This window comes from Dromiciops gliroides, chromosome 3 (assembly GCF_019393635.1).
Source record: "Dromiciops gliroides isolate mDroGli1 chromosome 3, mDroGli1.pri, whole genome shotgun sequence".
NCBI classification, from domain to species: domain Eukaryota; kingdom Metazoa; phylum Chordata; class Mammalia; order Microbiotheria; family Microbiotheriidae; genus Dromiciops; species Dromiciops gliroides.
In genome coordinates, this window is record NC_057863.1 from 651,439,004 (window position 1) to 651,452,510 (window position 13,507).

Below are 13,507 nucleotides of genomic sequence, written 5' to 3' on the forward strand. Positions count from 1 at the left end.
CACAGACTCAATGAATTCTAATGTGCTATCATATAAAAGAGCATCAGAGAGAAAGGGAACAATGTGCAGAGTAAGTCCAGTAGTAAGGTCATTTATCAAATAGTTTTGCTTGATTTTTACCAGGTACCTCCTATGAAACCCCTTTGCCAACGTCTTGAATATTTTTAACCTCCCTTCACTGAGGCTCAGAAAGAAATATAGAATCACAGATATAGACACATAATGGACCTTTGAGGATACTGAGCCCAATCCCCTCATTTTATGAATAAGGAAATTGAAGCCAAGAGAGAATAAGTGACTTGCTTGAGGTATATCCATATGCAGTAGATATGTGAGGAAATATCAAACCCAGGTGTTCCTGACTGTGAGTCCAGAACTTTATCCTCCATACAGCACTGCACAAAATAAAAATAACATAACCAGGAAGGGATAAGGTCAGAACTCAAACTCCAAGTTGCTAGTGTCTTTTTGTATTTCTTTTTTTCTTTTTTCCTTCCTTCTGTCCTTCTTTCCTTCCTTTCTTTTTTATTCCTTCTTTCTTCCTGTCTTTTTTATTAATTCTTTCTTCCTTTCTTTTTTCATTTTTCTTTCTTCCTTCATTTTTTTCCATTTTTCTTTCTTTCCTTCTTTTTTTCCTTCCTTCCTTATTTTCTTTCTTTCCTCTCCTCTTTTCTCTTCTCCTTTCCTTCCTTCTATTTTATTTCCTTCCTTTCTGTTATTCTCTCTATGATTTCTTTTTTTTGTTGTTGTTATTTCTCTCTTCTTGTCTGTCTGTCTATCTCTACTACAATTTCACTGGCCTACCAATGCATATTGTACTTTTATCCTTAGAGGTAACCTGAATAACCTAGGGTTCTGAAAGGTTACTGACATGCCCCAAATCACAAAATCAGTTGGGTAAGGAGATGACAGAACAGTGCCAGCTCTAGAGTTATAGGATCTAGGTTCAAATCCCATCTTTGACATCTCTTACCCTTGTGACCGTGCACAAATCTCTTATCTTGCCTGGCTTGAGTTTCCTTACCTCTAAAATAAGCAGGTTGCATTAGATCATCTTGAAAGTAGACCATGGCTCCAAATCTATGATCCCATGACTTGAATCTAAATCTTCATGGTGGAGAGGCTAATTCTACACAAGACTTGTTTTTGCAATGACTTAACTATGTATATATTTTATCTCCTCTTCCTCACACCCTAGGGGAATGAAAGCTCCCAATTCTCTTCCTTTGTTTCCCCAGTGCCATCACCACAGTTCACATTTAATAAATGTTTGCTTAATTGAACTCTGCCTCCAAGTCTGACATTCCTTTTGCTACTCCACATGGCCCCGGTGGTACTTCAGGAATGGGATGGAGGAGTTGGTAACCAGAGTTGAGGAAACATACATCCAGGCAGGGAAGGAACCCATGTCCAATGGAACCTAAAGTCTACTCTGTCTTGTGTTCTATAGGCCACTCCCAAGGTTGCCAGGGCACCAGAAACATTCATTTTGGAGGTGGGGGATGTGGTTTCAAAACCACATGTATCTACATCTTGGTGGCTAAGTGTATTGAGCTGAGTTTGAATCCCACCACATAACCTCTGTCTGCCTCATCTGTGTCTTTAGATGTAACAGGAGGATATTGGATCCCTATGGTCCTTTTTCCATTCTCAAACTATGATCCCATGATCTGAGGTGAGATGTCTCATGATAGTAGTCATTAGCATTTACATAGCACTTTAAGCTTTTCCAGCTGCTTTACAAATATTCTCTCATCTGAACATTACAGCAGCCTGGGAAGTAGGTCTTCATATTATCCTCATTTTACCAATGAGAAAATTGAGTCAAACCAGAGGTTAAGTGACCTGCCCAGGGTTACATAGCTAGGAAGCATCTAAAACAGAATTTGAACTCAGGTCTTCCTGACTCCAAGTCAGATACTCTGTGCATGTTGGCACTATTTGCCTGCCTACAGAAAGCTAGAAATATGAGCTATTATCACCAGCAAAACCTAGCTCATGTCCCTTCCTCGATTTCTCTGTATGCATCTGTAAAAAGACTAGATTGAATTGTGACATTTGAAAAGGTTTGAGAGGCATAATTTCTGGGTCATTTAATTGTTTTGTTAACAATGCCAACATTGTAATAAAAGGATGGTCAATTCGGCTGTATCTCTCCTTGGACCAAAGCCCCCCTCATGCTGGTGGGTTCACAGTTTACATGCCCTTAGAAGAGCAGCTGTTCCTCAGGGTGGGAATCAACACTGATTGGCTAAGAATTGAGAAAAGGAATATTACCATGAGAGGGTGGGCTATATTACAATGAGGACCTTGGGTTACATGACTAGGGTCACCTAAATCTTGGTCAAGGGACTTATCAATTTCCATATCACCTGTCTGGCAAAAGGGAAAATCAACACTTCCCCAGACCTGTCTGAGTAAAGACAATGAGCAGGAATGCACCATTAGAATTTCTTTTACTGTCTAATTAGATTCCATTAGATTACGCATCCTGGCTGGGTAAGTGCTTTAGGAAAATTTGACCACATTGATTGGTTTCTGGATGATGAAGTAGAAAAGGAAAAAAAAAAAAAAAACTTGGTACCAATACAACAATTAGTTATTAGATAAAAGAGAGAAATAATCATTCATTGTAGCAAATAAGGTGCTTTCCAATTCTAAATCCTTGGATTACCACTGATCATCCCACCATAGTACCCCCTCCACTCCAAGGATGCAAGAGACCAAGCAAAGGCCAGGCCAGGTCTGGGGGTTCAATTGCTGCCCCTCTTTGGAAATCCTTCACACAGTGCTTACAACGCCTCTGTCTTTTACATCAGCTCTAGCTTTTCTAGAGGCCTGCATGCTCTTTCAGAAGGCAAGCTGTGGACAGACAGACAGGTTGGGGTAATGAAGAGTGTAGAAAGGCCTCAGGATAGAGAACATCAAACTTTAAGTCTCTGCTCTGAAACTGACTTTCTGTGTGACCTTCCCCTGTCTGAGACAACAACACCTCGATCACTTATCTCACAGGGCTGTGGTGATAATTCAGTTATCTTGTACAACTCTCTTCTTTATCAAATGGGGAAACAGAGGGGCAGAGGGGAAATGCAATTTCCCTGAAGGCACAGAGAAGTGACAGAGCCTGGTTTCAAAGCCAGCTCCCCTCACTGAAAAGCAGTGTCTCTTCCTACTGCCCGATGCTGTGGCCTTTCAGATGTGGGGAGGACTATCAAAGTTTAGAGTGACCAAATAGACATCAGGACAGACATAGCTGAGAAGTAAGAGAAGATAAAATTCTATAGCAGGAACACCAGTTAGGAGTCTACTACTTGGCCAGAGCTAGGAGATAGAGACCATCTTTAAAAAAAAACAAAACCCTTAGCTCTCAGGAATATGACAAGCATCCAAGCTTTCCCCACCCACCCCCCCAAAAGGGAACTTTCCAGTTTTCAAGTGGTCACCACATCTATCTTGTATAAAAAGCCTTTTCCTTCCCACAATCTTTTGAGGAAATTCTTTCGAACTATTTTTCCTCCCTGAGAGGCTGTCTAACTTTCCTTTTAGTCACCTTCCTTAGTGCCAAATAAAGACTAGTTTAATTCTAACTGGACTGTGTAGCAGAGTGTAATTCTTTATTGAGGAATACCTAAGAACCACCGCAAACCTCCCATGTCACGTATAAACAAAAAAATTTAACAATTATTTTTGAAAAATTTTGATTTCTATATTCTTTCCTTTCCCCCCTCCATTCCCCTTCCTTGAGAAGGCAAGCAATTTGATATAGATTATGAATGTGCAGTCATGCACAATATTTTCATACTGGCCATGTTGCAAAAGAACACGCAGGCCAAAAAACCCTCAAAGAATAATAAACAACGTTCTAAAAGTATGCTTCCATCTGCATTCAGACTCTGGTTCTTTCTCTGGAGGTGGATAGCATTTTTCATCCTAAATACTTCAGAGTTGTCTTAGATCATTGTATTGCTGAGAATAGCTTGGTCATTTAAAATTGATCATCATACAAAATTACTGTTACTGTGTACAATGTTCTCTTGGTTCTACTCTCTTCGTTTTGCACCAGCTCATGTAAGTATCCCCAAGTTTTTCTGAAAGCATCCTGCTCATCATTTCTTACAGCAAAGTTGTATTCCATCATATCATATACCACAACTTTTTCAGCAGTTCCCCACCTGATGGATACCCTCTTCAGTCTCCAGTTCTCTGCCAACACAAAAATGCTGCCATAAAGGTTTTTGAATATATAAGACTTTTCCTTTTTTCTTTTTTTTTTTGGTGGGGCAATGAGGGTTAAGAGACTTGCCCAGGGTCACTGTAACAATTGGAATGACGCCACCTGCTGGATACTTACTGTAGAAGAGTTCTGCCCATGAAGCAAAGGTCTTTGAGGGCAAGACCAGGCTTCAGGAAGTGACGCGGACTAGTGGGAGGAGGAAGGAAGAGACGGGCGCTCAGTCTCGCGCTCTTGCCTCTGGACTCTGGCGGAGAAGGGAGCTAGAAATGTGCTCTCCCTTTAATAGATAGGAATCTAGGCCTTTTTCTCTCTCTTTACCAAATTCTTATTCTCCTTAATAAATGCTTAAAAGTCTAACTCTTGCTAAAGCTTATAATTTATTGGCGACCACTCATTAGATATTTTAGACAGACTAGCTAGAATTTTAGCCCTTAACAGATGGCTGACCACGAAGAGGAAAGCTAAACCTGTCTTCTGATCTTCTGGTTGGGTAAGAAATTTCCCCTCCCTCTCCCTTTAACTGCTAAGTACTGGCGTACTGGCTGTGTTTTCCCTTTAAATTTTTTCGAATGGACCTTTTAAACTCCCTAATTAGCCTATTTTTGATTTTAGTCTGTTTAACCAGACAAATGGGAGATAAGATCATGTTAATGCTTTGTTTTTGTGGATTTTCTATTTTTCTTTTTATTTTTGTTAGAAGAGCCAGCAACTTACTCACACAAGGAAATATCTCTCCCTCTCCCAACCATGCTTTTTCAGAGAAACCTGAAGAGATTCCTGCAGCTTTTCCCAGTTCTAACACTAATTGTTGCTCTAATTTTGCATGCCTGGAGGCAATGACCCACCCTCTAGAAGCTTTTAATCCCCTAGCACCTGGAGGCAAAGTGGGGGAAGAGGAATCCAGGCCTGAGTTCAAAATCAAGTCTGATTCAAATTGCTCTGGTCCCTCCCCTCCTCTCCAGACCCCACCCTCTACTCCTCCCATGGCCAAGCCCATTGCTTCCCCTGCCTGGGAAGTCCAGAGATCTAATGCTCATGCGCAACTTTCTCTAACTACATTTGCAGCTTCAGGCTCAGCCCTTCCCCAGCCTGGCTGTGCTTCTGAGACAACTTTAGAAAACCCTTTAAATTCCAGATATGCTCGTTTTGTTCATAATTTTGCTAACCTGCTTTTGTCTTTAATTAGTAATATTATAAAGCATTTGTATGGTGAAAAGACTGACAGACAATATAAAGGGGTTAAAGAAGAAAAACTTAAGCTGAATAAGAATGACAACCATCAACATAGTTCAAGACTCCGCTTCTTTTGCCATGGAAGGGTATATATTTTACAGAAATGTAGAAGTCAGCAGCAAGGTATTGATATGAGTATTGGGGATTTTAGATATCGGAATCAAAAGTGTTCTGAATTCACTCAGAGTATTAATGTCAGTTCAGAGGTTACATAGGATTTCTATGCTATTACATATACATTTTGAAATTAATGGTATGGGTTTATTTTCATAGAGATTTTCATGCTTTTGAGATTGTGTCTTATACTTAGTTTTTAAAACAAGGAGAATATTTGTAAAAGCTTTTTAGTCATGTGATCAAGTTTATATTTTATAATAGTCTTATTAATATTAAGTTCATATTCATTTAGATTTCCTTAGTTTGAATTTCATTGTCTTTTATTGTTCCATGTGTATTTTCTTCTATTCATTTGTCTATCTAATTTTGAAACATTGCAAGATGGTTTTGATTTCATAATACAATGTTAATTCTAGGAGTATTGTGCTCCCATATTCTGAGTTGTTTGTTTTTGTTATTTTTCTCAACTGATTATTTGATCAAACTCTTTAAAGCATTTCCCTGGCAAATTGTTTGCCATGGCAAGTGTAAATTGATTCTAGAAGTATTATTTTTGATAAGCATATTCAAAAAAAAAAAAAGAGGGGAACATTTGTAAAAGTTGTCTTTGAGATTGTGTTGTGCTTTAACTTGTATTCAAATATGTTCTGATTTTTCACAAAAGTAATTGTATGCTAAGTAAAAAAAAGGTATTATTTGAAATTGTTGCATAATTATATATTATATTTTGAGTCAAGATGTATTCACATTTTTTGCAATCATTTATTATCCTCAATTTTAAATCCATATGAGACTTGGATTATGGGAACTTATCATTTAAGACATTAATTGCCTTTATTCTGAGTTATCAGATGCCAGTTGGCCAAGATGCCATCCAATCACAAGAGGAATACATGCAAGAGCAGACACTGAACTGTCACATGAGGGGAGACATGCATGAAGTCAAGGTATGGCCGAGGGAACGGCTTTTGACAAATGTTGAGGTTGGATTCTCTTGGTTTAATATTTTATTCTCTTTTTCCCCACAATATTGTACAGATGGCTGGAAGTATTCATCCCACCCATCTCACACCTGGCTTCTATGCTCCCTCCTATATGCCTGATGCCATGGACATCTCAATCCCATGCATCTGATTAAGTCTGACTCAGTTTCTTCCAATATGTTCGGTGGCATGGACATATATTCCATCCACCTATTTTAGACCTGGCATACTGTATGGGCAGTACATATTGCTCAAGTGTGGGAATGCTCATATCCCATCATTTCTCTGTTCTTTTATGGTAACCCCCATAATTATCTCAGGTGTCATGATAAATAACAGTGTTGAATTTGGCCTTGACATCTGTTACTAATTATATTAGATTTTAAAATTTCTCATAATGGCATGAGGATAATTAGGCAGATGATGCAAAAAGTGATGAAACAGATAAAAATTATTTTTAATAATTAATATTGCAGCAATTGTCTTCTCAATTACCCTCCATAAAGGGGGGGACTATAGTAATATTATAATTTTAAAGAATGTTTCAATTTTTGTTTTATTATATGTTTCATGTGTAACAACTAAGATTCTGTATTCCCTTAGACATGTTTTTGAGAACTTTCATTGTTTGATTTTATTATTGACAAAGCTATTTTAAAGTTGTGTTAAGCTCAATTTTGTAGGAAATTTCCTGGCTGATTACCAGCATCCATACCTCAACCCCTGAAAAGACTTCCATTCCACGACTACACCTAGAGGACATCTGAGAAAAGACTTTCAGAGACTTTAAATGAACAGTTTTGATTTGTTTTTGTTGTTTTTTTTTTCTCTTTCTGTTATAATATACACCATCTGTAACATGTATTCTCTGCAGAGGCCCTCCCTTTGCAAGACCAATGTCAAAGCGTCGGTTCATGAGGACAAAAAAAAAAAAATCGCCCCTCTGGACAAAACTTTCCTCTCTTCCTTTTCTATATTGTTGTTCACATATTATTAGTTAGCAATAGTTATTATATTGTTTTTACTGTTCCGTCAAGGAAACATTTTGTTTCTTGAGGAACAACAGGGGGGACTGTAACGATTGGAATGACGCCACCTGCTGGATACTTACTGTAGAAGAGTTCTGCCCATGAAGCAAAGGTCTTTGAGGGCAAGACCAGGCTTCAGGAAGTGACGCGGACTAGTGGGAGGAGGAAGGAAGAGACGGGCGCTCGGTCTCGCGCTCTTGCCTCTGGACTCTGGCGGAGAAGGGAGCTAGAAATGTGCTCTCCCTTTAATAGATAGGAATCTAGGCCTTTTTCTCTCTCTTTACCAAATTCTTATTCTCCTTAATAAATGCTTAAAAGTCTAACTCTTGCTAAAGCTTATAATTTATTGGCGACCACTCATTAGATATTTTAGACAGACTAGCTAGAATTTTAGCCCTTAACAGTCACACAGCTAGTAAGTGTCAAGTGTCTGAGGCCAGATTTGAACTCAGGTCCACCTGAATCCAGGGATGGTGCTTTATTTATTTTCCCACCTAGCTGCCCCCTCCATTTTGTTTGATGTCTTTGGGGGTACAGAAGCAGTAGTGGTATCTCTGGGTCAAAAGGATAGCACAACAATTTATTAAGCAATGCATGCTGATTGCATAACAAAGTTGGACCAGGTCTCCTTAGCTTGGCCCTGGACCCTGAATACAGGGGTAGATGGATTTTTATGCATTAAAAGATAACAATAAGAAGGATATGTGGGGCAACTGGGTGGCACAGTGGATAAAGCACTGACCCTGGATTCAGGAGGACCTGAGTTCAAATCTGGCCTCAGACACTTGACACTTACTAGCTGTGTGACCCTGGGCAAGTCACTTAGCCCACATTACCCTGAAAACAAAAAACAAAAAGAAGAAGAGTACAAAACAAGATGTATAATTAGATAATCTGATTTCTAATTGGAGGAAAGATTAAGGACTTTCTGAGTGGGAAAGGGCAGATACAAATCCCTGAAATTGGAAAAAGACATATCTCATTCCCCATAAGTTTCTGGATATAATCAAAGATACAAAGACATAGTAACCAATTGACTAGTATGAGGCCAGTTTTCAGATTAGGTGTATGTGTTGCTTGAGATGTACAATTGTGAAAAAGTTCCAGGCATTAATCTTTGAATTTGACCAGATTTCTGGGCAACATATCCTAGGTCTTTAGTTAAGGGTCCCTAAGCAACAGGTAGAGGCGGTCCACCTTCCCAGCCACACAGGGATAGGTTCATATAATGCAATATAATTTCCCCACAATTCCCATAACTGAAGGAAGTTTGCTTACAAGAAATTGGATTAGACCTATATTTGTTTGTTTGTTTGTTTTTTTTAAGTGAGGCAATTGGGGTTAAGTGACTTGCCCAGGGTCACACAGCCAGTAAGTGTTAAGTGTCTGAGGTCGGATCTGAACTCAGGTACTCCTGACTCCAGGGCCGGTGCTCTATCCACTGCGCCATCTAGCTGCCCCTAGACCTATATTTGAAAAGAAAAGGACCTAAACTAGGTCTAGAATTGAGTCACAAGATGGAGTCAGTGGGGTTCACTCAATTCCCAGAGAGAAAGAGAGACAGACAGACAATAGAGATATATAGGCAGAGATGGAGAAATAGGTGATACATAAATATAAATATAGATAGATCAATAGATAGATATTAGATTAGATTAGATTAGATTGCTGTTTGATGAACCACCTACTGTTTAGAAGGGTATATAAGCTGTGAGACCACTGCAATTTTGGTCTTTGGTCTTAGAGAGACAGCCAGTGTCCATCCTTTTATAAATAACATGCTGACCTTATTAATAAAATGATAAAATTATCCAGTAACTATGTGCTCAAAATTTTTAATCATCAGAAACTATTTCCACAAAGTTGCCAAACTCTGAATACCATTTGAACAAGCTGTGACTCTAGTAGACCTATATCCAAAAAAAAAAAAAAAAATCAAAGAAAAAGGCAAAGGATCAATGTGGACAAAATAATTACAGCAGCTCTTTTCGTGGTAATCAAAAATTGGAAACCAAGGGGGTGTCATCCTATTGGAGAATGGCTAAACAAATTGTAGCAGATGAATGCTATGGGATATTCTTGTGCCATTAGAAAGGATGAAGTGAATAATTTCAAAGGAAATGGAGAACCCCTCCATAAACTGATGAAAAACAGCACTAGAATAGTTTATGCAATGCTAACCACATTATGAAGGAAACAATTTTGAAAGATTTCAAAATGTCGGTCAATACAATAACAAACTACAACTCAAAAAGAATGGAGATGAGTACCTTCTGACAGAGAGGTGATAAACTTAAAATACAGGAAAAGACATACATTCTCAGGCATTACCAATGTGGTAAATTTGCTTTGCCAGATTATAAATTATGTTTTGAAAGCTTTATTTTTCAGAGAGAGAAAGAGAGAGAGAGAGAGAGACAGACAGACAGAGACAGAGACAGAGAGACAGAGACGGGCTTGTGATCCAATTGATAAACTCCACATTTCTTTTGGTATCAACACCATATTTGTGTCATAAAAGGAATTTGGTAGAACTCCTTCTTCACCTATTTTCCCAAATAATTTGTATAATATTGGATTTAATTGTTCTTTAAATGTTTGGTAGAATTCACTTGTAAACCCATCTGGCCCTAGAGATTTTTTCTTAGGGAGTTCATTAATGGCTTGTTCAATTTCTTTTTCTAATATGAGCTTATTTAATGATTTTATTTCCTCTTCAGTTAACATGGGCAACTTGTATTTTTTATGGTGACCACACGTTAGATTTTTAGACATCACAGTTAGATTTGTTTTTTGTTTGTTTGTTTGTTTGTTTGTTTTTTAGGCAATGGGGATTAAGTGACTTGCCCAGAGTCACACAGCTAGTAAGTGTCAAGTGTCTGAGGCCAGATTTGAACTCAGGTACTCCTGAATCCAAGGCCAGTGCTTTATCCACTGTGCCACCTAGCTTCCCTGACCCACTCATTCTTTAGGATGAGATTATTTAGTTTCAAATTAATTTTCAGTCTACCTTTCCATGACTCTTTATTACATGTAATTTTATTGCATCATGATCTGAGAAAGATGCCTTTACTATTTTTGCCTTTCTACATTTGACTATGAGGTTTTTGTGCCCTAATACATAGTCAATTTTTGCATATGTGCCATGTAATGTGGAGAAAATGGTACATTCCTTTATATCCCCATTCAATTTTCTCTAGACATCTATCATATCTAACTTTTCTAACATTCTATTCATCTCTTTAACTTCTTTCTTATTTATTTTGTGGTTAGATTTATCTAATTCTGAGAAGGGAAGGTTCAGATCCTCCACTAGTATAGTTTTCCTATCTGTTTCCTCTTCTAAATCATTGAACGTCTCCTCTAAGAATTTGGATGCTATACCACTTGATGCATACATGTTTAGTATTGATATTACCTTTGAGCAAGATGTAGTTTCCTTCCTTATCTCTTTCATGTAGTTCTATTTTTACCATTGCTTTGTCTGTGATAAGGATTGCTACCTTTGCTTTTTTTTTACTTTAACTGAATCATAATATATTCTGCTCCAACCTTTTACCTTTACTCTGTGTATATCTCTCTGCTTCAAATGTGTTTCCTGTAAACAGCATATTGTAGGATTCTGGTTTCCTGGAATGTGGTATCTAGATTCTTTTTCTGATTGTGGCTTTCAGGTAGTCCAATAATTCTCAAATTATCTCTCCTGGATCTGTTTTACAGTTCAGTTGTCTTCTATTTTTTTATTCTTTTTATTCTGTTTGATTGATTTCTGGTGTCTCATGGAATCATTAGCTTCCATCTGCCCAATTCGAATTTTTTTAAATAAAATTATTTTATTATTTTCTAGTTACATGTAGAGATAGTTTTGAACATTTGTTTATATAAGATTTCCAATTTCAATTTTTTCTCCCCCCCTCCCCCCCCCTAGACAGCAGGTAATCTGATATAGGTTATGTATATTGTGTTAAGATAATGGATTTAGCAGATACTCAGGGACCCATTTGGAGATTTAAACTGATTGAATTGGATAAGGTGGCTAACTGGATTATTGACTCCTAGTTAACTAGATTGTAAACACATCTGGCTGCTACTTAAGAAAGCATGGTTCTCACAAGCTAAGAACTTTGAATTTTGACCACCTTCCGGCCCAGTCAACCAATCAGCTTGAAGAACCTCCCATTTCTGGGAGGGGACAGGAAGGAGGAAGCTGAGCCTACGCAGAGAGCTCACTCTTTTTGGCTTTGAGACAATGTGGTGGTGGCAGAGGACTTCAAGAGTGGAAGTTAGGGATCATCAGGTTGTAGGAATTCTGATCTCAATCTTTCTCTTTCTTTTACTATCTTTCAATAAACCCTTAAAAAACCTAAACTCAGTTATCAGTGATTTTAGTCAGTTTCCCCCCAAAAGTGGGGGGACATATTAGAATCTACATTTAGAAATTTAAATTACAATATATATATAATAACATTAAACATGTTTCTGAATTAGTCATGTTATAAGAGAAGAATCAGAGCAAAAGGGAAAAATCTCAAAAAAGAAAAACAACAGCACCAAAAACAAAAGAAACAGTATGGTCCAATCAGCATCCATATTCCACAGTTCCTCTTTTTTTTTCCTTTTTTCTGGATTTGGAGAGCCTTTTCCATCATGAGTTCTTTGGAACTTTCTTGTACTATTGGATTGGTGAGAAGAATCTAGTCTATCACAGTTGATCAACACATAATGTTGATGATACTATGTATGCTCTCCTGGTTCTGCTCATCTCACTCATCATCAGTTCATGCAAGTTCCTCCAGGTTTCTCCAAACTCCTCCTGCTCATGGTTTCTTACAGCACAATAGAATTCCATTACATTCATATACCACAACTTGTTCAGCCATTCCCCAATTGATCGGCAGCCCCTCAATTTCCAATTCCTTGCCACCATAAAAAGAGTAGCTATAATTATTTTTGTACATGTGGGTCCTTTTCCCTTTTTTATGATCTCTTTGGGAAAAAAGACCCAAAAGTGGTATTGCTGGGTCAAAGGGTATACACAGTTTTATAGCCCTTTGGGCATAGTTCCAAATTGCTTTCCAGAATGGTTGGATCAGTTCACAGCTCCACCAACAATGCATTAGTGTTCCAATTTTTCCAAAGCTTCTCCAACATTTATTATTTTCCTTTTTGTCATATTAGCCAATCTGATAGGTGTCAGGTGGTACCTCAGAGTTGCTTTAATTTGCATCTCTCTAATCAATAGTGATTTAAAGCATTTTTTCATATGGGAATAGATAGACTTGATTTCTTCATCAGAAAACTGCCTGTTCATATCCTTTGACCATTTCTGAATTGGGGAATGACTTGGATTCTTATAAATTTGATTTAGTTCCTTATATATTTTAGAAATGAGACCTTTATCAGAAGTACTGGCCATAAAAATTGTTTCCCAGTTTTCTGCATCCCTTCTAATTTTGGATGCATTGCTTCCATTTGTACAAAACCTTTTTAATTTAATGTAATCAAAATCATCTATTTTGCATTTAATAATATTCTCTATCTCTTGTTTGGTCATAAATTGTTCTCCTTTCCAAAGATCTGAAAGGTAGACTATTCCTTCTTCTCCTAATTTACCTATGGTATCACCTCTTATGTCTAAATCCTGTACCCATTTTGACCTTATTTTAGTATAAGGTGTCAGATGTTGTTCTATGTCTAATTTCTGCCATACTATCTTCCAGTTTTCCCAGCAGTTTTTGTCAAATATTGAATTCCTATCCCAGAAGCTGGATTCTTTGGATTTATCAAACAGTACATTACTAATGTCATTTACTATTGTGTCTCCTATGCCTAGCCTATTCCATCGATCCTCCACTCTATTTCTTAGCCAGTACCAGATAGTTTTAATGACTGCTGCTTTATAATAGAGCTTC